The 26376-nt window shown below is 29.6% G+C and overlaps 1 protein-coding gene and 1 non-coding gene across 2 annotated transcripts in view; one reads left to right on the top strand and one right to left on the bottom strand.

Annotated features, from left to right (window-relative positions):
• Nucleotides 1-14048, bottom strand: part of LOC107445333 (breast cancer anti-estrogen resistance protein 3 homolog) — a 40178-nt gene extending 26130 nt beyond the window's left edge. Inside the window, exon 1 of the mRNA XM_016059701.3 lies at nucleotides 13743-14048. The gene's annotated coding sequence lies outside the window, so the exon portion shown is untranslated. The remainder of the gene's footprint in view (nucleotides 1-13742) is intronic.
• Nucleotides 14049-25801: 11753 nt separating this feature from the next.
• TRNAH-GUG (transfer RNA histidin (anticodon GUG)) lies at nucleotides 25802-25873 on the top strand. Its single transcript has one exon. It is a non-coding gene; the product is annotated as a tRNA-His (tRNA).
• Nucleotides 25874-26376: the final 503 nt, after the last annotated feature.

Here is a 26376-nt window from a genome sequence, read left to right as displayed (position 1 = left end):
CGAATGAACAGATCTTACGGAGATAGGGCCGGGATAGTCAGGTAGCCGGACACTGGACTCACGTATGTGAGAACGGGAGTTCGCATCCAGGCGGCCGAAAACTCCCCGTGTAGTAAATGATGACTGGTGCAAGTTAAATATGTCAGGTTACAAAGTCCTCCATGTTTCCATAACAAATCATACCTCTGGGGGCACTAAATTGAAGATGGATCGTTCTCTGGCTCAGGTCAAAATTACGATCCAGCAGATGAATGAATGGGTTCGCCCTATTCACAGGTGTGACGTGTGGGTGTGGTAGAAATCGAATTTACTGCCGTAAGCAGTGGCGTAGTGTTGGGGAGGGTTTGGGAGACGTAACCCCCTCCGACATTATACGAGCTATACCCCCTTGATTAACGAGCTATTGTACGGTAAATAGGTTGCAGTTTTGAAAAAAATCAACATTGATTTTTTCATTCGGAGAAAACATAAGTCATATATAACTTGATTTTTCGACTTATAATTCATTTATAATGTTGACCTTACCGGTAAATGTCCGAAATATTTGTTATATCCAATTTGATATTAATTGATTCGTTTATATTATTATATTTATTCGATGTTCTGCTGAGAATAGATTAGGAGAAATAATAGTCACATTCACCAATGCGACTATGTAATTGTCAACAGATGGAAGTCAACTCATTTGGGTCACTCACAGTAACCTACATGTAAGAACATGCTTTAAAACTACGCCACAGAATATGTAAGCACTTAAAGGAGGCTGCAATCAGTGATTTCATTAGAGTTTGGAAACAATACTTCCTAGGTTCTTTTTTACTAAAAGCAGTTCTCTATTTTAAATAATACCCACACAAATCTATCTTTTACAGGGATGAGATTAGCCAAAAGGCAAAAAAGCTGAATTTCCACAATAGTAAATTTTACGCAAGCGTAACCCTTTAATAATAAATTTCAGACAGTTTAAGGTGATAAATAATGTGTTGACATACAATTGGTACTAATCTATTATTATATAAATGATTACATTGATACTTAACATTTAGTGAAAATAAAAATTACCAATTAAAAAAAAAAAGCTGGAAATTATATTTTTCCTCTGTTCACATAAGAGACAATTATTACTTGAAAAACTACCTGGTTCAGCAAATTAAAACTACTGAGAATATACATTAATATTTCATTTCTTTTAATAAATACTGTTATGTGATTTATAGCAAATATATCAGTAATATTACTTTTTAAATTATATTGGAAAAAAAAACTTTAACAATGGATCATTATGTTCATATTATAGTCTAATCTAACTAGAGCCCTTTGAAACATATCAATAACAGTGAAGTAGAAATATATAGTAACTCCTTAACATACAAAAATTGCTATTTTAGTTTGAAAAGCAAATCAAGACATTGAATTTTAAACTTGTGTGAATATGAATCGCTACATAGATTTTTAAAAAGGCGCAAATACGAATCACAATATCGGATTTTTAAATCTCGTAAATAAGAATCGCAACATACAATACTCAAATCACGTGAATCAGAATCGCAACACTCAAATATGATAAGCTATGTTTGATATTAAAATCGTGTGAATGAGATCGAGATATTAGCAGATTCCAGGCTTGGGACCTCTAAAAGGCTTGTCAGAAGCAGCGTCATTTGAACTACAAAAATCGGATCTATCTGGAGGGCGGGTAAAAAATTCCGAAAATCTTATTTGCTGTGAGTAAACGGAGAGAAAACAGCTAAAATAAGTAAAAATGAGAAAGGTTTGGTAGCTATGCAGTTTGAATTTTCTGTTTCTCTTTGAAAATCGGTAAATTTTCTGAAAAAGCGGAATACTTATAAAAAAATGAAATTTTTAGAAAAATCTGAATTTTTGACAAAAAAGCTGAAATTCAAGTGATAAAAGTTAAAAAAGCGGAAAAATCTCATCCCTGTTTTAGTATAAGAAGTAGTACGAAAAAAGTGAGTATTTTTATTGATTCAGAAGAAGAAAAAAATGCGAACTTTATTCGGAGATTTCATTTTTCTCGATGATGTACCCGAAATATTAAATTTATATTTGGAAATTATTGTTCGCATGCAGATAGTAATCTGAAAGCCGTTGTAAGCATAGTCTGAGACATGAATTGGAAGGTATCATTTTAGTTTTTCAAATCCATGACTTTTCATAACAAATTCCAAGAATTTTTCTTAACTTAACGAAATTACTATTTTCTCCGACAAAAACACAACATTACATTTAAGAAAGCATTATTATAATAACATTCATTGAAGTAATACGTATAACCAAAAGTGCTATGCTCTGCATTTTCATATTTATTGATTTTTAATTTAAAAAACAGAGTAAATAAAGAGTTGAAGCAATAAAATAGCTGAATAAATGCAAAAGTAAGTCATTTTAAATTTTTTTTTCAGCAGAATTATATTCTAAAGATACTTTTCTTGTTCACGGGAAAGGAAAGGAATACTTCTTATTTTTCTGTTCTCATTTCGGCATAAAAAAAATTAGCCAACGACTGGCTCACTTCAGGTAGAATTTGAAACTGATAAAAAATAATAATAACCAAAATTCTGAAAAAACAGAAGTTTAAAAGATAATTCGCTCTAGAAATGACGTTTTTTCTTCAATTTCGTGAAAAAACACCATAATTTTTAAAGAACATGATAAAAATATTTTATATTTTAATAAAATATGACTGTGAGTGGGGATTTTGTTAGAAATTCAGAACACCATGGAATAGGGGGAGGGGATTTTATTTTAAAAATTAGATTTTTCGGCGACCCTCAATCCATAATTTTTTTCTTCTTTTTTTTTTTAAATAGTTAAAATCATGACATTTTATGACGAATTTTGTTCAATACCGAAATTCATGTCTTTCCATGATTTGTCATGACTTTCCAGGTGCGCAGATACCCTGTGAAATTGCGGCAAGCATTTTTATCTCAGCTTTAGAAACTGATATAAAAAGTCTAAAATGTTTAAACTATCTCTTTATGATCAACTTATACAGCTGTTGATGAACTTTCTTCTATTATCATTAAAAACTATCAAAAACCATTAATTTTAAAGAGAGACATCGAATGAACAGATCTTATTCAAAATTTAAGAATAAATTTAAAAATACTATTAAGTGTGAATTGTTTTCTGAAGGTGGTGGGGTGAGTATCTTGTTAGGCTTCGCAAAATGTTGTATGATACTGATATTTTTTATTTGTATGTTAGTTTTAGTGAATATTTAATGCTCTATATTATTATATAATTAAAAGGTAAAAATAATTAACTTATTTCCTCATTTGATTATAACCTTATACATTTTCTAAAAACAAAATTTCTTATACATTTTATTTCATTAAGAAAAGAATTATAAGGTAGAAATAACAATTTAACAGACAAATTATACAATTAAAATATATGTGTTTATATATCAAAACAGTATAACTCAGTGAACATATTTAAAAATATTGATGAGTTTTCACGTAAGTTTCTGCTCTCATATAACAGTTTTTTCATGGGGGAAAAAAACAATCCCATTAGAATAAAACTAAATTGAATAAAAATACAAAAGTCCGCTATAATAGTAAAAAAACTTTAAATTACCTCTATGAATGTTAATTTTTCCACTCTCAGTTATATTTCAAATAAACCAAAAACTACTACATTTTTCTTACTTTTTCATGAAATTGTTTAGAGTTGATCTAAATTTAAGCATCGTAAGCGAAACCTAATTTTTATACCAAAGAACAGTAAGTAATTCTATAATTTAACAAGATGAAGGGGAAAAAAAATATTTATTATTATTTGTTTGTTTTTTAAATATAATTAAAATAAGTTGATTAAAGAACTTTTTTTTTCTATAACATAATTTACATACTTTTTTAATGAAATATTCAGATTAGTTCAGTTTTTTTCACGTTTTTAACAATTACGAAATTTTTAAATCTTTGCATCTAACAAGAACATTTTCTTTTCCGATATCATAATTTTCATAAGGTGTGAGTTTCGAAAAAAAGAATTTGATGTAACCGGAATATTTTTTTTGCGATTTTAGTTTTTCAATTTATGATTTTTGACTTTGAGAGAGCATATTAACGAACATTATATATATATATATATATATCGTTTGCTTGTGTATCAGGAAAAAACAGTGTACAAAGGGTATAATTTAGCTCGTGCAGAGTTTAGTATAAGCAAACAATGCAGTAACAGTGTTAAGTACAAACAAGCAGCAAAATAAATGAGGTAAAGAGAAACAAATATAACATGAACGATGCGCTAACAAAAATTCTTAGAAAAAGATCAAATTTATTTACATATATGAAAACAAAATATGTAAAATAAAAACATTTGAAGTTAGGGGGTACTGTACCCAAATGCGACAACCTCAGTCTCTTCGATTTACAGATGAGAAATGCTTTTCTTACATATTTTTTTTTACATAAGAAGTGGGTCATTCTAAGAAAAAGAGACTTTTTCTTCAAGTCTCCTTCTTCCGTGCATGAAAATGATATAATAAATAGTTTTTTCCAGTATTTGGAATCATTTTTGTAATATTGAAAAGAATATCCTCATGTTTCCACATCCTTGTTTTTATATCCTTCATACATAAATATCCTCACGTGTATAAGTTTTAGAAAGAAAGCGGACATATTAACTTATCATTAGAAGAGCAACTACGGAATCCTATGTCCATCACAATTAAGATTCAATTAATTGAAAAAAAATCGTGTCATAAAAAATAAAATAGTAAACAAGTTCTAATAAATGTTTTTTTACAGATTGGCAAAATGGGTCTTGGTTTGGATTTGATTGCGTCCTCACACTTTTCAACTGTTTTCAANCAATTTCACGAAAAACGGACCTTTCACAAAATGTCTGGACAGACCCCTTACATATATATATATATATATATAACGTCGTTGTCGAGTGGAAGGATTAAAACAGTTCTTAGGCGGGGAAGGAGGGTACAAAATTTATTTATTAATTATTAGACAGAGCAGTCATGCAAAAGTGCACATGAAAAGTTGCGCTCCTTGGTTATATGTTAGGGAAAATCTTGCAAAGTAAAATCAGTAAAATGTCTTAATTTAGGGAAAGAGGGAAATCTTAGTAGTTGCTAATGGTTTATGAAATAGATCGAGCGTTTCCCACACAGAGAGCAAAGGGAAAAATGTCCTGCTTTTAATTAAATGCATACTTGAGCTAAAAATAGATTTAAGAACAGGATGTGGCTTTTAAAAGTGTGAGAAAGTATTTCGATTAGAATAATTAATTAGGATAACATAAAAAGACTAATTGAAGCTTTTTATGTTACATATAGTATATATATTTAGACGTAAATCATAAGAACAAATAACTGAGAACATTACTGCGATTTTTGATATGGCGGTTACGGTAAATTTAAAAGAGGTCCCTACACTAAAAAGGTTTAAGAAACTTAAGACTTGGATTATAAAGTAAAATTCAGAGTAGAAGGTAATATTTGTGGGAGGAGGGAAAGGGAGATCAAAAGAAAAGCCTCTCTAACTTTGGCAATCATCCAGCTTATTTTAACTAAGAAAACATCCCGGAGACACTTGTTGCCATTCTTGATTTCCAATTAATCGCCAGCCAAATAATTAAGACATTTATAGAACGTCGCATCTACTTTTTGTTATTTATTTTCTTATGATTGTTTTTTATCGTATTCATTTCAGCGGTTTCAATATTTTCTTTTCTCAGATATGGAATCATCAAGCTTCTTAAATCGGAATCATGACTTAATAAATAAAGAATTCATTTGCAGCTGTGAATGTACTAAATGAAGAAAGGCTACTTATTATTTTGAAATTATTTGGACATCAATAAAATAAGCTAAATTAACATTAAAGTACTATTTTAAATGCTGAGAATGGTTACCAGCGAAACATAATTCTCCCTCTTCAGTTTTTATTTATTTAAAATTGAACATTTTGATCAAAAATACAGGAATTTTTTTTATAACAACATATCCTTTTCACAATTTTTTTACACCTTAATTAAAAACACGATAATTAAGAATCATGAAAATAATTTAAATGATCAAATCGGGGATCTGAACGGAGATTCTGAATAAGATCCCTGATCACCCGAGATGCTGCCTTTAGGTTGGAAACCGGGCACCGACTGCCAAATGGAACCCTAAGGTTCCGTGGAAGAATTCAACGGGATATAAAGTATTATATTGCAGGATGCGTAGCCAAATCTTTCAACAAAAAATTATCACCTTTTAAGTACTTTTTAAATACTCAAAAAATATTTTTTTTAAGAACTATATACATTAACAAAATGCAAAATAATTTTCAAAGACTTCGCGCGATCATGATAAAATAACTAGTTTCTGACAACGAATTCTTTTCTTGATTATGTTAGCCATTATAAAATGATCGAGAGATATCAGAGGGTGGAAAATAAAGCCTGAAATTGAGTCAGCATACTATTATCTCACAGTAGATTCATACGCGGCAAGTATTTCATCTAACATTGTTGGCGCTTTCATACTCTACAGACCAACGGTAGACCGACATAGATTGTGGTTGAATGAATTGTGAAATCGCCGAATGTAAAAAGCACTCTTTTGCATAATACAAAATCAACAAGGTGAAGAAACAAATCTTATTTTCGAAAACGGAAAATTAAGCATTTTTTAAAAACCACACTATAAAAAGCACCTTTGAGGGCTTTTAAAAAACGAATATTAGCACTTTTTAAAAACGTTACTCACCATACATTTGTTAATTATTAAAACAACGACAGTTTTAGAATCGGAGTATTAAAAATACAGCAGTTTTAATATCTTCCGTCTCTTCGATATGACGAATATTTAGCCACTTTTTGGAAAACTCTGCCGAATATTTGGATTCGGCAAAGTATCTTTCAACAGTTTTTTTTTTTGGGGGGGGGGATTTGAATAAATTTGATAAAGAATAATCTAATATCGTATTTTTAAATATACATTATTAGAAATAGTTTCTACACATATTTGTTAAGTTCTAAAACTCGGCCTAAACTAAATGGAAAAACGAAACTTGAAGAATTGAAACTGGATTATTTTACACTGAACTACAAGTTTTGAACTACTGATTTCCTTTAACAGGGGGTGCGTAGCCAAATTATTCAACAAAAAATAAGCGACTTTTAAGCACTTTTCAAGCACTCAAAATATAGCGAAAATCAACATGGTAAATGAAAAATCTCATTTTGAAAAGGGAAAATTAAGCACTTTTTAAAAACATTCAATGAAAATAGCTCCTTTAAGGGCTTTTGAAAAACGAAAATAAGCACCTTTAAGCACTTTTTAAAAACGCTACGCACCCTGTTTAAATATTATTCAAGAACGAATATTTCGTCATTTTTTAAAGCTTTTTTAAAGAAATTGATCCTTTTTTTGTTTGTTTCGTTTTTGCTGCTTTTCTTTTTTATTTTAATTATGGCGTAGCATTTAAATGAAACTTTTCTTATAGATTTTATTCTCACTTTTTTACTGTACGGTAAGGCAGGTAACCTAATAAAGTGTGATTCTCGACGTTTAAGTTACATTTCAAAACAGAAAACTATTTTCTTTTTTTGTTTCTCGTTTGCTTGTTTTTTTTGTTTTTTTTTTATTTTTTTCTAAACTTTTCTTTTAAAGAGCGCTTCTAGTGTACGCGATTATTTTAGGGTCACTTTTTTTCTAAAATTAACATTTTTAATGTTTAAAAGCTACGTTTAAAAATTAAGAAGGATTTTTGTTTTGGCTTCTATTTAGTTTTCTCTTTTTTTAAAAGCATTTGTACTTATAAACGTTTTTATTATACCCAAAAAAGGTTTTTATTATGACCGAAAAGGATTTCTATTGGACTGCACTTCTCTTTTCTTTTTTTGATAATACGGTAATTGGAAAATTGAGATTTTCAGCTCCAAATTTTCTTTCAAAAATTAAGATCGATTTTTTTTTTCCGTTTTGCTTTTTGTACATGACCTTTTTTATGTGTGTTTTTACTATGCGCTTAATTTTTAAAAGCGTATTTGATAGACTATCTCTTTTAAAGTTTTATGAATAATTTGTTTCCGAAGAAATTATTTTTTGCTTTAAAGTTCCGTTTTAAGAATTATATTTCTTTCCATTTCCCTTTTTTCCAACTGTATAACTTAATTCTTTTCTTTCTTTCTTTATTTTTTTAAATAGCCGTTACTCAGTTTTTTATTTATCTTAAACATTTCTAAATATCTTAATATTTAATTATCTTAAATATTTCTATTATAATTCTTTTTTCTTTTTACCTTACACCAATAACATAGCTAGGTTTTGATTATTTTTCAACAATGACTGACTTATTCATACACCGTCAAACCCCGATATAGTGACCCTCCAAGTGTCCGGAATTTCAGTTCACTGTATCCGTACTGCAAATAATTTTAACTCATCTTTCCAAACTGCTCCCTTTTATGACACATTATTTGCAACAACATGCAGCAACAAAAAATGTGTTCAATTTTATTTCTTATTACTCTGTACAAAAAATTTTGGGATGCCCTTTATATATAGGGGGGGGGGGACTGAGGTTGAAAAAGCAAACGAGAAAAATGCTTATAGCTACATTCCACTGCATAGATGGTTTTAAAAATTCGGTAAATGTATTTTATGTGGAATTTTCAAAATGACCAAAAAATGAAGAAGAAAAAAATCAGTCGAAGTCAGAAAAAAGTTCATTGTTCGCCAAGGTTCATACTATCCTATTTGCTCTCTTCTTTTGGTTCATTGTCAGGGGTCTGTTTAGAAGAAATTTGGGTACGTTAACGGACCCTTCACAAAATATTTTAACTTAAAAACGGACCCTTCACAAAATGATTTTTCTTTTAATCGGACCCTTCACAAATTTATTTATCTTCATTATTGTTTTGTTAATCGAATAAACCCTTTCCAGGGCAGAAAGCAAGAAAGATGGATGTAAACGAATTAAGTTTTGTCTTCGGTAGACGATTCTTCCATTATTCGTCTGAAATGAATATTATAATATTGGCTAAATACCAAATATTTGTAAGTTGCATCTCTAATTTAGAAGTAGCAATTGCTGTTTATTTTTGAAAATTAAATTTTTTTAATATAATTTTACAGTGTTGAGAATAATCTTGAATGTCTTGACAATTTAAAAACTCCTTGAAAAAGTGTTTTGCGATAAACGGACCCTATTTGCCCAAATTCATAAAAGCGGACCCTGGCTGAAAGAATGTGAGTCATATTTTCACAATTTCACGAAAAACGGACCTTTCACAAAATGTCTGGACAGACCCCCGATTGCATCCACAAAAAATAATGCTATATGTGAGTAGCAAGGCACGGGAGCGAACATTTCGTTCACTATAACGGGGTTTGACTGTATATATTATATATATATCATGTTATAATGAAATTTTCCCTGATAAAGAACATCAGGTTGCTTTTACATTTACGAATGTCATCACATCATTGAGCCCATTTCAAATAATAATCTTATCTTATCAACAACCATTTTCACACTCGACTTCTTTTCATAAGTGTAGACAAAATATGAGGATTTTTTTTTTTTTTCTTAATCGATTCGAATAACCAGAGATAGGACATTGAGGAAATGAAAATTCTTGAGAAATGCCCTTAAAAAATTAAGATTCGACGCCACGTTTTAACTTTTTTTTTTCTTTTCTAAATTACCATATCGTTACCTGAATTTATAACTCAAATCGTAAAAAAAAAAAAAAAAAAAAAAAAAAAAAAAAAAAAAAAATAGTAATTAAAATATATAATTCAAGAATAAAATGTAAATAAATACCAGATAAAGATAAATAAGAATTTATTAATCTTCAGTTAAGATCTTCAAGAACGTCAGAATTGCATCGCACTTTAAAATGTTTTTTGACATTCCCAAAATCGAAAAAAAATGTCTTTCCTCCAAAAGCTAATTTTTTACACTTTAAAAATTCGGTTTAATATCAACACTTGTTTTTAAGAGCATTATTTAAATAATAACTAGATTCATTGCAAAATTTATACTAACTTATGAAGGAAAAAATAATTTTACTAGCAAATCTCGTTTAAAATGAAAAATTTAATCCAAGTTGATGAAAAAAATGACCAAAAAAAGGGAAAATAAAATAGAGAGAAAAAAAATGCCCTATGACAGAAAAAAAACGACCGAACATGGGAGGAAAAACATTATAACGGTTGTAATCTCCTTCCAAAGACTTGGATTGTTTAACCCGGCTGTGAACCCACAGAATCTAGTGTAGCAGTGTTGAAATCGAATTCGGGCTACTTTTGGGGCTTTTTTTTCTTCCTAACTCTACAAATCTTAAAAATGCTCTTTTTTTTATCTCTCACAGAAATATATATAGATTTTTTTTAATTTTTCCCTTCCCATTTTAAAATGATTCTTAAAATTCTGCAGTTTCTTTACTTTTTGAAAAAATGATTTTTTTTTTTTTTTTTTTTGAAAACGCATCCGCTTTAGTTTCGGATTCTTGATTTGCTGCACGGAGTGTATAATCTTTCTATATACATATATATCTTCGTTGCAATTCGTAAACTCGTGAAATCACAAAGATATATATAGAACAGTGCACGGTGAATAATAAAAATTAGAAAGAAAAAAAAAACTAACCATTTGTAACCGCTTTGATTCTGGAAACCTTTAATCTGAGTTTAAACGAAATGTTGAATTTGACGAAATTTTTAACGTAATGTATTGAAATTTCAATACATTACGTTAAAAATTTCGTCAAATTCAACATTTCGTTTAAACTCAGATTAAAGGTTTCCAGAATCAAAGCGGTTACAAATGGTTAGTTTTTTTTTTCTTTCTAATTTTTATTATTCACCGTNTTTTTTTGGAGGGGGGGTACAAATGTTCGAATCTGCTGTTTTTGGAACTTGGGACTCCTATTCGCTAGTTTTCAATCTTAAATTCTAGCAACACTGGGTTGTAGAATGAACGTTCAAAAGTTTATAAATATTAAAAATAACTGAAGTAATACACAAAGGAGTATTTAAAAGAAGTCATTCCGATGGCATGATTATGTGAGCGCTTCCAAAAACAGAGAACAAATCCGAAATTCCAACTTTTAAATTCTTAATTTTTTTTTCCTTCCAAAACGGCGCGGCGCGCATATTTTGTTATGTGGAGAATATTTTGATTGTGATCCAACGTTTCGACTAAAGTTTCGCTATAGAAAGAAATTCGCTGTCAGTAAACTATGCTGTAAAGGGTCTTTACATAGTATTTCGTTAATTAATTTATTAAACAAATTATGTACTATTGCAAACACGCTTTGCGACAATACTGCTACAATACACCAAAAAATATTTTCTCAAAGAATTTGGATTTAGCGGAGTCCGATTGTACTTAGATTAGTATTGCATACGTTATTAATTTGTCCCGTTAATTTCTTTCTCTTAAATTATTTCCGGTGCGGAACGCTTCAGTAAGACCATCTTTTACGTATTGCTTTCCCACATTAATTTTTTTAAGGGCGTGTTTTACTATTTATAGTTCCCTGTAAAGATTATTCTCAGGAATAACATATGTCTGGTGACGATTCGCTTCGTGCTATAAGGGAGTGACTATTTAACTGTTCGTATTTCCACTATGCCAGCTCGTAAATTACAGATTTAAGTTTTCCTTAACACTAGAAAGACTGAAACTTATTATACACACTTTGGGCAATCTAGTGTTAAGGGATCTAAGAAGCTTTTCTAAAAAAAATTTTCGACTTTCTTCTTTTTTTTTTCCGGAAAAAATGTATGTTTTGATCTATTTATTCAGAGAATTAGGCACCCTGTCTTAGATGATGCTCCAAAGACTTCCTAAGTCATATATACTAAAATTCAACTCGCAGTAAAAAGAAAATAATAACGCACACAATTTTTTTAAGTGTAATCGTCTGCAAGCTCTAGTTATTGGGTCAGTTTTTTGAAGCTCAATCCGAGATGTTCTGACGATAGAGTTCGAGAACAGACAAAAGAGTTTTAAAAAAAAATTAATATAGAATATTTTCCAATGTTACATACACAGACAGTATTTTTACAGTAACTTTTACATCATTTTGTGCAGGGCCGGATTAAGCGAACGCGGGGCCCTAGGCCATTCAAATTTTTGGGGCCCTTTTACATTTTTTTTTCTCGTATATTTTTTATTTATTCAAATATAAAATTTTTTACTTTTCATTTAAGAATAAAATTAAAATAAATAATAAACTAAATTTTACTTTATTTCGTTAAATTAGAACAAAAAAAATAATCATAACATTTTGAAAAAATTTGAAATTTATTAACACTTCACAAAAACAACGCTACTATAACATTGTCTTGTGTTATAATTCTTATAGTACATAAACTATAATAATACTTATAAATAATAACTAAAATAAGTAATAAATAAATATGATTAACATTATGTAAAAAAATTATCGTATTTTTACAAAATTATCGTATGTTTTTCAAAAGTTCAAGAAATTAAGAACGATCTCCAAAAGCTGCATGTCGCGGGTCTCTTAATATTATTTATGTACCAAGTTTTGTCTTTAAATAAATTTTTCTCAATCTGATCAATATATCTGAGTATAGCATGTTACTTAAATTCATACTAGCATTTAAATATGGGCATATATAAGATTTTTCTTAGTCATAATAATAGAAAATCCAAAAAATTTACTTTGTTTACATTTAAAAAATACTTTCTATATTTCAATTTTAATAAGCTGAAATTGTATTAAAATATGAACATTTAAAGTTATTGTTACGTTAAATTTATTTACTGATAAAATGAAGCATCGATATTATTATTAAAGTGCCACTGTTGGAAAAAGATTTTTTTCTTCATGAATGGAATATTTGGGAAAATTGATAATGGTTTCCAAAAAAAATATTATGAATTGTTATGACAGGAGAAAACAAAGAAAAAACTTATTTTCTGTTATAATTGGGTATGTTCTTTTAAATTATCTTTACCTCCGAAAGATATATTTGGAACATTAGGATAAATGAGTGGGTTTCAAAAATGTGATATTATAAAATGCTATTATTTCTAAAAGCCAATTTTTTTTTCAGAAGATATATTTATATAAAATGATGATATATTTCAAAAATATTTAATATTATGAATCATATAAAGGCTCTATTTTGCAAACGATTTTTGTTTTCAGACGATACATATTAGAAATTAAATTGATAAGATTCCAAAAATATTAAATATTAAGAATTGTTATGACAGGAGAAAAAAAAACTTATTTTCTGTTATAATTGGGTGTGTTCCTTTATATTATCTTTACCTTCGAAAGATATATTTGGAACATTAGGATAATTGAATGGATTTCAAAAATGTGATATTATGAAATGCTATAGACTGTAATGCCAGATAGTTAGTTAGTTAATAGGCTTTATTTCTCAAAACCAATTTTATTTTCAGAAGATATAATTAGATAAAATGATGATATATTTCAAAAATATTTAAATATAATGAATCATATAAAGGCTCCATTTCGCAAAACGATTCGATGTTTTCGGACGATACATATTAGAAATTAAATCGATAAGATTCCAATTATAAATTGCTATAAGCTTTATGACACAAGTATAACCTTTAGAAAGACGCGATTTTGCTGAGCATAGTAGAGAACTTAATAGAGCATGCAAAATATTTCCGACTGTATTATAATAATTAGATGTTAAGCGATAGGCACAAGGGAGAAAAAATATAGTCACTCACCCACACTTTACGGAGAAAAACCACCGGTTTCGCACATTCTTAGGCAGAACTTCCGTAAATGCTGCTTGTTGTTTTCAAATTGTGAACAGTTTTAGCCATCCATCAATAATCCAAAGGTAACATGCATCCGTTCATTAACAAATACAAAGAATGAGTCATTCTATTTCATTAAGTGCTGCTGCAATATAGAGCACTGGCTTTCACGCTGCAACAATACAGGTCGATTTGGTTCGACGGTACTGCTTCCTATTTTGACTATCACGATTAGTAGCAGTCAAAGGCGCGTTCGATAGCTGAAGGTTGCTCAGAAAATACGCCCGTCGCCAAAGCGTGCCAAATGTCAATGGAAAAACGTAAACAAAAGATGGGAAATGTTGACTCTCGTATGGAATTTATTTTGAATAAAACTAAACCTTATTAAAGTAATCCACATACACTGTGTTCGGATTTTTTTTTTCATGAATTGTGTATGTTTTTATCTCATTTGAACCATAAATATTTTTCCACATAATACACTCAAACCCCGCTATAGTGAACCTTCAAGGGACCGAAATTTCTGTTCACTATAACCGGGATTTCACTATATCCGTGCTACAAACAATTTTAACTCATTTTTCCCGAACTGCTCCCTTTTATGACGCATTATTTAAATAAATGACCAGTAAAATGAAATACAAAAATTATTAAAAAACGGTAACAAAAAAAAATTTGTTAACTTTTATTTTTTATGACTCATCGTCTTGCGTTCAAAAAATTTAGGGATGAGAAACTGAGATAGAAGAAGCAAACAAGAAAAAATGGCTACATTCGACTCAATGGAAGGTTTTAGAAATCGGTATTTTATGTAGAAATTTCAAAATGACCAAAAAATGAAGGAACTCGAAGACAGAAAAAAGTACATAATATCCAATTTCCTCTCGTCTTTTGGATCACCCTATCCATAAAAAATATTATATGTGTATAAGCAAGGCACGGGGGCGAATATTTCGTACACTGTAAACCATGTAACGGGGTTTGACTGTACTAATTATTGTAAACAATTGTTAAACCCGTTACTAACCGAAAATTTTTGATGACCGTGCAAATGTTTTTCTTATCAACAACGATACATCACCACTCACTAAAATTAAGAATTTATAAACCAACCAAGCAAAAGTTAATTAAACATTCAAATGTTCTTTTTTATTCAGCATTTCAATAAATACAGATTAAGATTTGAGAAACAGCACAGCTAAAAGTAAGTGAATATTTAATTGAATTTAGCTTCAAAATGTAAAGAAACATCAAAATAATTTTCAGCTTTCCCCAAGGATATATTATTGAAAGGATATATTATTGAAAGGATATATTATTTTCAAAGGATATATTATTTATTTTTGTTCATATATTTACTCTGTATTGTTAACCCCCTTCTTTTGATTTGTTGTTGTTCTTGTTCATTTACGAAGCACTAGAGCTGCACAATGGGCTATTGGCGACGGTCTGGGAAGCATCCCTGAGAATGATCCGAAGACATGCCATCACAATTTTGATCCTTTATAGAGGGGATGGCACCCCCGCTTCGGTAGCCCGACGATCTGCACGCGAAGTCGAGCACTTTACGGTAGAACAGTTTAACGAGAACCCATACCGCACACCCTCGGTCCCTATGCAGGCTGATCCAAGTGGTCACCCACCCGCACACTGACCGTAGCCAGTGATGCTTGATTTCGGTGATCTGCTGGGAACCGTGTCTTAACGATCAGTCCACTGCGGGACCCCTTCTTTTGAACTGAGCTCTTTATTCGCAGGGTATCCGCTACCTTTTACATTTTCAAATTGATGACTTTCCAGGACTAATTCCAAGAATTTTTCATGACCTAACGAAGTTGCTATTTTCTCCGACAAAAAACACAATAAATTATAATAAAAAAAAGCGTTATTATTCTACTTTAACATTCTCTACTGCTTGAACCTTAAGACATAATAACACTCATTGAAATGATAGGTTTAACCAAAACTGTTATACTCTGCATCTTCATATTTATAGATTCTAAATTTAAAAACCAAATAAAGAGAGAGTTGAAGCCATAAAATAGCTGGAAAAAAATACAAAAAGCAAATAATTTTGTTTTCTTTTTTTCTGCAGAATTATATTCTAAAGATACTTTTCTTGTTCATCGGAAAGGAAAGAAATTCTCCTGATTTTTCTGTTTTCATTTCGGAATAATAAAAAAAATTCGCCAATGACTGGTTTGCTTCAGGTAGAATTTTAAATTGATAAAATAAAAATAATAAACAATAACAAAAATTCTGAAATCACAGTAGTTTCAAAGATAATTCGCGACAGAAATGATGTTCCTTCTTTCATTTTTTTTGAAAGAATGCCCTAATTTTCAAAGAACATGATAAAAACATTCTATATTTTAATAAAATGTGACTGTACTGTGGGATTTTTGTTAGAAATTCAGTTGTTTGGAACATCACAACACTGAGAAATTGGGGGGAGGGGTAAATTCCATTTTGAAAATTAGATTTTTCAGTGACCATGACTTTCCATGATCTTTTTTCAAAAAAATAGTTAAAATCATGACATTTCATGACAAATTTTGTTTTATACTGAAATTCCTGACTTTCCATGACTTCTCATGACTTTCCAGGTGCGCAGATGCCCTGTATTTGATTTAAGAAGATAATACAACAAGCATTATACTAAAGTAAATAAATAAATGAACAATTCTTAATAACTTCTACTCTATTGCGTACTCGATCTAAACGGTCCAAATTCACCTAACTTTAAATGTACTAAATAATTAGTGCAGACGTTATTTAATTAAAGATGCGTTAAAGAAATTCTGAGCATTAATTTCTATGTATTAAATGAAGTTACTTTAAAGATTCGTACAACATATTTGATGAAAGATTTTATACCTGTTATAACCATTAGAGCAAGTCTCCCCAATCTTTCTGAATCCAAAAACAAATTTCAGTGGGCGAATATCGGTATTCAACTCCATAGACTTCAATACCTCTTTGAACTCAACACAGGACCCAAGAGAACTACTGAACTAGGAGCAAGCTACTCTTCATGGATTACGTCACATGGAGAAGAAAACCACGAAAAACTCCCACATTTACCCCGAGAGCATAAGGATTCTAACCCACGAGCCATCTACCACTATGGATATTTTCACATGCACCCTGTGCGAACGGGGAGCAGAATTCGTATCCACCAGCCATCGATGGGATTCGAACCTAGGTCTCCTCATTGGGAGGAGAACGTTCTATCCTCTGAGCGCCACCGCGGTTCCAAGCTTATATTTAGTATGATTGAAATCGTCTTTGGTAATTACATTCTTTTTTTCCCGGGAGCATCCACTCACTTTCTGAGAAAAAAGCTGCAAATAGTTAAAATTGTTTGTTTTGAATGCGTTTAGTCCTTGATTTTAGAGTCAGTGTTTTCGTTATCGTTCAAATATTCTGACGGGATGAACATTTGATGACAGAGGGGGGGGGGAGGAGTGTATCCTTAAAATCCTTAAAATCTCTAAAAAATTTAGTAAAAAGCAAAATAGATAACATTTAAAAAAGAAAAAAAAAACGAGATTATAAGAGGGAAAATTTCACCTATGGAATTAAAGTTAAATTAGAAGCAAGAAAAATTCTTTGAATAGTTTCAGAGGTCAAGAGTTTCGAACACAAAAAGAAAACACTCATTTTTCCTGAAGAATATTCTACTAGAAATATTGTGTAAAAAAATTAAAATTTAAATTTTGTTCTATGCAAAGTTTATTCTATTTTAATTTAAACATGATATGAATAATCAAAGTTAAAATAAACAACGCAAGCTTTTTTTTAAAACTTTTTTACATAAGCACGATGAACTTATTTCTGTTGACAAGGGGTGGAAGGAGAGTCCAAGATGCCAAAAATATGCTTACGTAATAGTTAAACGGCCCTTACGAAATTTCCAAAAGCTAATGTTCACCTTCATCGATAATGAACAGGAACCACAACTATTCAAACAATATCTCCAGCTTTTCTTTAATTTTATCCCTAAACTTAGGAATTAGCTTAATATGGCCTTGGAGCTTTTGTTATGGCTGCGACTGCATTATAAATCGAAAGGAGCCAAATGAGCGATTTTTTGCCAAATATGGCAGCCAGAAGAAATCTCGCAACGTAACGTATGGAATGAGACTGGGAGGTGATGCTCGAAAAATTCCACTCAATGCATTTGACAGGGAGGAAAGAAAATAGTTGGAGTGAAACCTCTTCTTTGAACCTCGTCATAAAGATGAGTGCGGAGGGGGGGTGGACTGTAATTAATCCATAATGAAACGGAGCATTGTATTTTCTTATTGGGGGGGGGAATTCTTTTGTTCTTTTGGCAACGGAAGAAAATATGTTAACAAGACGGTATATTGAAGAAGAAACTTTCTGTGGAAAAAAAAATAATCCCCGGTTACCTTATTATAGGATTAGGGAGGTCGGGGATATAATAAGTAGTATAACTGTTCTCCTTTTTAACGGAAGAAATGAGGGGCTGCAAAAAGGAGAGATAGAATAAAAATTACCAGATCTTAACATTCATGGTGAAATTTTTGAAAACAAAAAAGCACTTTATAAATAACCGTAAAAAGACGTCGCCTATTTGAATTGTCTCTTCAACGAGTGAAATGAATTCTCATTTATTTCATCGCATAAAATATATTCCTTCGGTCAATTTTTATTTTCAAGTACACATCTTTCTGTCTGTCTATGTGTACCTGAGAGAGAGAGAGATAATAACTTTTGTTCTAATGATCAGATTTTTACGAACTATGTACTGATTATAATAAATCAAAAGGGAAACCTCTAATATTACAATTAATGAGTTACAGAAATCAGACTAAAAAGTGTACTTTTTTAAAAAATTTTTTAACAGATTTAGTGGTTTTGATTATCAAAATAAGTAGGGTGGCCTGTAATATAGAAAGTATGATACCGATAATTTAGGCAGTAGAGGGGTGAATTTTCCGAATTTTCTTAGAAATTGGAAAGTTTTTTTTGCACACAATTTCATTGCTTTATCCAAGGACAATTCCGTGAGAACATTCATTTTAGAAAGTTTTAAATTATTTATTTAGGGTCAAAAATTGAATAATTTGAAAAGCAGTTTAAATTATCTAAAAAAAAAAAATTTACAATATTTTAAACGAGATAATTTTAAATGAAATACAAAATTCGTGCTAAGTTGTATGAATAGCTTTTGAGAAATTAAAGTTTAAAATAGTCTTTCTCTCTCTCTTTTTTTTTATTTGTAATTTTATAATTTAAAAAGTATTTACCCAAACTTGCTCAAATTTTGTATTTCGTCATTTAAAATTACCTAGGGGAAAATGATGTGAAAATTCGTATGCCTTAGAATTTTAATATTTTTTTTTTTACTCTTAAATAAATAAAATCATGAAATAAATTAAAACATGCTAAAAGTAAATTTAGCATTAATGGATCCAAACTTTCGACCATTCTCCTGATTAAAGGGCGTAAGCAGGTTCCATCTAAAATATAATCATTTTTCTCCCAAAGACGCCCCCCCCCCAGAAAAAAAGAACACGCCTTTTATTAATGCTGGTCAGTTGGTTGTAGTGAGAAAGGGTCAGAACTGCTGAGGTCATTTCGTGCACAGGGATGTTTCATAAATGGAATCGTCTCGTCAACAGGCCATTTCTTCAACAGTCGTCAAGTTTCTTTTTTCGTTTATTTAATTTATTTTTTATTTAGTATTTTACTTTACTTTGACGGTTATTTTATCCATTGTTGTAGAAAAAATTCTTTCTCTCGTGATTTTCATTTACTAGCTTTCGCTTTACTAGGTGCTAAAAGTAACAACAACAACAAAAAGAATAAATAAAATAAAAATAAGGAAAAGAGGATAGATGTTGCCAGATATAAATCATAACATTTATATCAAAATTTTTTAAAAACATAAATGTCTCAAAGCAGATAAAAAAAAACCTTTTTCCAATTTGAATTGTTATACAATAATAGGTTATAGAAAATAACTTCTCTTTTACAAGTTCTTATTGGGTCACAAATTTATATTTCTTAGTTCAAATATTTTTCTTCATTTACAGTTCTTCTTTTTTTCTTAAAAAAAAAAAGAAAGAAAGAAAGATATATGAAAGTAATCGTTTATTTCGTTGCGATTAACAAAATTTTCTTTCATAAAATCATAATAATTACGTAATTCATAAATAATAAAATCTTTTTTTTTCTTTTGGTGAAAAATATAGACTTTTAAGGAGGGGAAAAAAAACTAAGTTGAACAAGAGAGTGACGCCCGGTGGCTGAGTGGTAGCTCAATAGTAACTGCCACAGGTCCATGGTTCGATCCTCGGGCCGGGCAAGGTTGACTCAGCCTTTCATCCCTTCAGTGGGTCGATAAAATGAGTACCAAGCATGCTTGGGAACTAAACACTGGGGGTTCTGTGTTCGGCTGACCACCTCAGAGCCCAAAGGTCAAGGAACGAAGATAGGAACAGTAGGCCTTGGCCCTCGATGGGCTGTCGCGCCACTGAGTTTAAAGTTTGAATAAGAGGGTATCAGGGGTGAGAGGGGTGAACGGAACAATCTAGCAATAAAATGAAATGCATATTGGTGAAAATAAAAAAGAAATCAAACTTGCCAACGAAAAAAAGAATGTTTATTTAAAATTTTATTACAGCCCTCTTCTTCTTGTCTCCGTCCGGCAACTCAGAAGGAAGGGGGGGGGGTAGAAGAGTTCTTCTCCTTCCTACATTTTTGAAATTGAAATAAAATATTACTTGTTACGTTCTGAACAAAAGTTGTTCTCGCTTTTTTTTCTTTTTTTAATAAATTATGTATTAATTTTTACACATTAATGATGTGCATTTATCTTATGCGTCCCCCAATCATTTTATTTTTATAACCGTTGAACAGCCAACCCAATGTTCGGGTTCGCGACTTAGGGTTGCGAATCTTTCACCAGTAAATACTCTTCTTTCATTTCACACAAACTATCAAATCTTTCAATTAAAATTGTTTCCACGTGCATTAAAAAAAAAATTCAAATGTTCAAAAGCATGAAATATGAAAATAGAAATTGACGTTTTTTGTGATAGGAAGAAATTCAATCTCAAGACTACATAATTGTTTAATTTGTTTAAATAAAAAATGACACTTTAGACGTTTTTCTGAAGTTTAGAACTTCAGTATTTTTAGTTTTTTTTTTTCTTGAATAAGGGACTGTTCTCCCCAAAAGGAGAAAAAATAGTCTCAAATCTCAACAATTTTGTGCTGAAAGATCCTAGTTTCAAATATATGCTATACATTATAAAAGAAAAAAAAGATTTAGCTACCGTTCCTGACCAACTTATTAGATGCACTCTAAGATTCTATGTAAAATCCTAATTATCAGGTCATACTATGCAGCTTTGTTTTTACAGGTTCGCACTTGCTTACGTTTCTGTATCAATTGGTTCAATTAAACAATATATAATATAAATTTGATGATATATTATATAAATATGGCATATTTATTATATCAAGCATTATATTAGTATATTATAATAATTAGACGCACTGAGGTTTTTTAATAATTGCATGATTTGCATTAGTTTATAGGCAATACTTTTATATTTAAGCATACATGTCATGAGTTTTCATTCAGGAGATTATATTATATACTTCCTATTTGTATTTATTTTTAAAGTATTGCATTACAATGTTAATCGATTGATACAGGAGCGTAAGGGAATGCGAGTAAAAGCTGTATAGTGATAATTATAATTTTACATAGAGTGCGTCTCAGGGACTGTATTTGTGGTGTTGACCCCCGCAAACAGAGAAAAAAGAATAAAACAACCCCATATCTTTTTGTTAGATATGAGTAAACGCTGAATTCCTGGAAAATTTGAAGGGTCGGATCTTCCAGAAATAGGGGGTAACACGGTCGTCCGGACATTGTTTTACCAAGTCATATTCATTATTATTTTTTTTTACATAAATTTAATTTTACATTTAAAAATGAAAACCCATCAAACTAAAGCAATAAATTTAATCTAAAATATGCATTAAATTTTAAATTCATTCTATTATTAGCCACATTAATATTTAAATGGGTGCGTTTATTTATTACTTATGATATGATTTTAGTTTGTCAGGTGGGAGGTACCATCGCAATTTAAATATACGCACTAAACTAAACTAAACTCAGCGGCGCGACAGCCCTTGAGGGCTAAGGCCTACTGTGCCCATCTCAGTTTTCTTGACCTTGGGCTCTGGGGTGCAGGAGCAGATGTTCCGGTCAGCCGAACGCGGAACCCCCAGTGTTTAGTTCCCAAGCATGCTTGGTACTCATTTATCGACCCACTGAAGAGATGAAAGGCTGAGTCAGCCTTGCCCGGTCCGAGGATCGAACCCAGAGACCTGGGGCACGACAGCGCGAAGAGCTACCGTTCAGCCACCGGTCGTCAAATATACGCACTATTTCAGTATTTTCTTTATTGTGAATATTCTTTTTTATTTATTTTATAATTAACATCTGACATTTTTTCAAGAATTATGTATGGGCCAGAATATGTTAGGTGTAAGTTTCCGAGCATTGGGGAGGTTTTTTTTTTTTTTTTTTTTTTTTTTTTTTTTNAAATACTTTGGTAAAATTCATTCCGGAATATTTTCTCCTTCTTTTTTTTTTTTTAATTTTCATACATTTTAGAAGTGTTTCCCAAAGTGTGGTGTGCTTACCCCCAGGGGTACGGGAACAGTGGTACGCGTTCTTCTGCGAAATATCTTGCAACAAGCGAAAATTTCAAAAAATATTACCTAAAAACAAAGCTAGCCATGAAAATTTGCGATTACGTATTTTTCTAATTTGGCTATTTTTTGCAGAGTTTACAGATAATAATCAGTAGCGTCGACAGCCAATTGTGATTTTTAACTTTTGGGCAATTTTTTTTATAGTAAAAAATACACTCATTTTTTTATATTTTTTTATTAGTGGTACACAGCGTTACGAGAAATTTAGAAAGGGTACATAAAAGTCATAAGTTTGAGAAACACTGCATTACAGTATCGTTAGGACAAAATTCAATACGAGTGAATCTTACATCATAAAAGAAATTTTTTTTTTCATGATGTTTTATTCTTTTAACAGCAATTTTTCTAGCCTCTGACAAAGGATGAGTAAATGGGCCAAATATTAAATAATGTGGTGGAAATTTAGTTGTGGAGTCAAATTATATTTTTCTGTTACTTCTCTTTGTAATTTAGTAGGCGAAGGAATGTTTTTTAGTTGAATGGTTAATTTTACATTTTTTAGCGAGTTACAATGGTTTGTCCTAAATGTTCAACTTTTTCATTAGTTTCGGTTCTATGAGAGCTGTAGTTAATAATTGTTTGATTTTACGATATTTAAAAAATTTTTCTTAAAGTGATAACAAGTAAATGCTGCGTTTCGATCACTTTATATTTCTAGGAGTTTAAATTTGAAAAATCTTGATGCAAAAAATCAATACAAGTTTCCGTAGTTGTTGATTTAGATGCAAAAGAAGACCACATATATATGAAATGTGATGATCAATTATTAAAGTTAAATTTTGTTTTCGTAGAATTATAATAATTAAAACCACTATCTACTGATTTGGTCAAAAGGTTTGTAAACTGCCTAAAGTAAACCAAATTTCTTTTTTCAAGGCTTTTTATTTATTTGAGAAGTAGGACAATGTTTATTAAAATTTATAATATCTAAAGTAATATTTTCCCACTAATAAACAGGAGTCAGTAAATTAATTGAATTCCCGGAAGACTAAATTCTTTTATGAATAATATCAAGTAATTTATACCTTAAAATGGAACAACATTGTTGGTAAAACCCTTTTTACGTAAAAATAAAATATTATCAATTCCAAATAAAATTTCCAATTAGATTATAATTTTGTTAGGCTTCGCGAATCTCAACAGATTGCAGCAGACATGAATTATATATATCAATGTAGAAAATAATCTTATTTAAATTTTCATCTGAAAAGTCCTTTATTTTCTTTGCGAAGGCATGTTTTGTAAATGCATAATGTAGTTTTTTTAATGGCTAGTCAATTTAGTTTTTCTAATTAATAGCAAATTTAATTTAAATGGAACACAAAATTTATTTACTATTATTTATTTATTTATTTTTTTGAAATTTTAATGTTATGTAAATTTTTAGAAAAAGGTTATGGATTTAGTACATATAATAGCTTTAATTATGGAGTAGCTGAAAATTTCTAAATTGCTCGCATTCACATAAAATTGTTTCTACGATATTATTAACGATTTTTAAAACATTAATTACTTTTCAGTTTTCATCTCCTGAAAACAGAACGTTTGCCTTTGCTTCATGTTTTTTGGTGGTTAAATTTTCAGGTAGTGCAAAAATTAAATAGTATTTCTTCATTTAGTTTCAGTTAACGAAAATTAATGGAAGTAAGTAATTTGGTTATATTTAAATTATTTTCCCTTATTATTACAAAAATAACGCTTAAAAATTCAAGCAATAATTCTTTTTTAATCTTGAATAAATGTTTAAATAAAGCTACAGTTTTATTTCATGGAAATAAATAATAATCACATATTGCTAGATTTTTAGATGGTTAAGAATAAAGTTAAAATTGCCCCTCAATTCAAATTAAAACATAATTTGACAATTGTATGATTGTGGTTTTTATTGTACAAATGTGGATGATAATTACAAGTGACACACTATTGTCAGAAAAATGAAAGATAATCATGAGTAAAACTAACAAATTCAATTGAATTGTAATTTTTATATAATTGACTCTTCTCTTAAAAAAAAAAAAAAAAAAAAAAAAAAAAAAAAAAAAAAAAAAAAAAAAAAANAAAAAAAAAAAAAAAAAAAAAAAAAAAAGGAATACATTTTAAATTGAAAATAAACAACTTGCAAATGGTTAGCAATATAAAATTTATCAGAAAACTCTTTGTATTAAAAAAAGGAGAAAAACTTCAAATCAATAAAAGTTTAGCTATTCAAGTTAATTCTCAGTTAAATGTGAAAATTTTATTTATAAAGATCAACTGGACACGAAATGTAATTTTTATCAAGAGGGAGGAAAATGGCTAGCCGCAAAATTCTGCTCGTAAAATAATTACATATTATTTCTGCATTTGCGGACAAAGTAAATAATGGAATGGAAAAAAATATATATATAAAGCTTATTGTATGTTCTACTGCTTCACAACAATACAAATGATATATAGTATAATATTGTTGAATTGAAGTATAATATTACATCGCCGAATCATTGTACTGCTATTTCAAATTTTTAAAATAAAAAGAATCAAAAATAAAAAGCAACACAAGAAAATAACGGAAAATATAAAATCTTATGATACATAGCACCAAAATCAATACAAATTAGTATGGCTACCGCTAGAAAAAATTAGTTTGCATAGAATATATTATGCACATATGCAATGAAAATAGCAACCTTTTGTATCTTTCTAATGTTTGAAAGTTATGCTAAATAATGTTGCATTTTCTGATATTACATCAAATATTATATGCTAGTTGAGAGAGAATATCATTGTTCAGTGTTCTATTTAGGAATTATTAATATCTTATCAAAGTTGAATTTTAACCAAAACAAAAAANAAAAAAAAAAAAAAAAAAAAAAAAAAAAAATTTACAATAATGAATTTAGTATTAAACCAGCTATATAATCATTCACAAATTATCTCGTTTCGAATGCTCACAAAAAATTTAATTAGTTATTCCAATAATTTATTTTAATTATATTTATATGCATGCATATAATGCGATATAACATTACATGCATACAATGTGATTTAATGATATAAAAATTTAATATACGCATATGTATCATTAGATGTTTTTTAATGCTGAGTTAACTAATTATTTTTATGCAAGTAATTTTTATCAATTAATTTTCTTCTTCAAGTGTTTTAAAGCAAAAAGAATAATAAAAAAATAAATAAATGACGATAAAAAAATCTCGAACTTAAATAAAAAATTTTAAGTTTATTTTTATATAATATGTGTTATGATCTCTTCTCATATCGCCGTGATCGTATAGTGGTTAGTACATTGCGTTGTGGCCGCAATAACCCAGGTTCGAATCCTGGTCACGGCACTCATTGTTTTTGTATTAATTTTCTTTAAAATATCAATTTAATTTTTTTCTAAAAATCCTTATGAAGATAAATTTGAATTATACGCAAATATAATTAAAATAGATAAAATCATTTTTTTTTGAAGCAGGGAGGACAACCTTTTTATTTAACATAATCTAGTAAGGTTTATTTTGAAAATAATTCATACAATCATATTTTTTTTCCTCTGTTAATGGTATGCGTACTTTTGAAAGAATAAACTTTTAGCGAATAAATTCTGTTAAAAGCATCATTGAAGATTTTTCTTATAAGTAAAATATTATTTTTAAACATATTAAGTAGCGTAAATATATATCTACACACAAAACAATTCCTCGGAAAAGGATAATTATTAGACTTGAAATTTATGTTGCATATAATTAAAAAAAAAAAAATCAAGAAGTTTTTTTTTCAATTGTAAGCCTTTCTTTGCTGAAAAATAATTTAAAAACTATTAAATTCAATTTTGTGTTAGGTTGTCCAA

The sequence above is a fragment of the Parasteatoda tepidariorum genome, chromosome 7 (assembly GCF_043381705.1).
Source record: "Parasteatoda tepidariorum isolate YZ-2023 chromosome 7, CAS_Ptep_4.0, whole genome shotgun sequence".
NCBI classification, from domain to species: Eukaryota; Metazoa; Arthropoda; class Arachnida; order Araneae; family Theridiidae; genus Parasteatoda; species Parasteatoda tepidariorum.
Note: the sequence above shows the minus strand (reverse complement) of the source record. Positions and strands in the feature narration are given on the sequence as shown.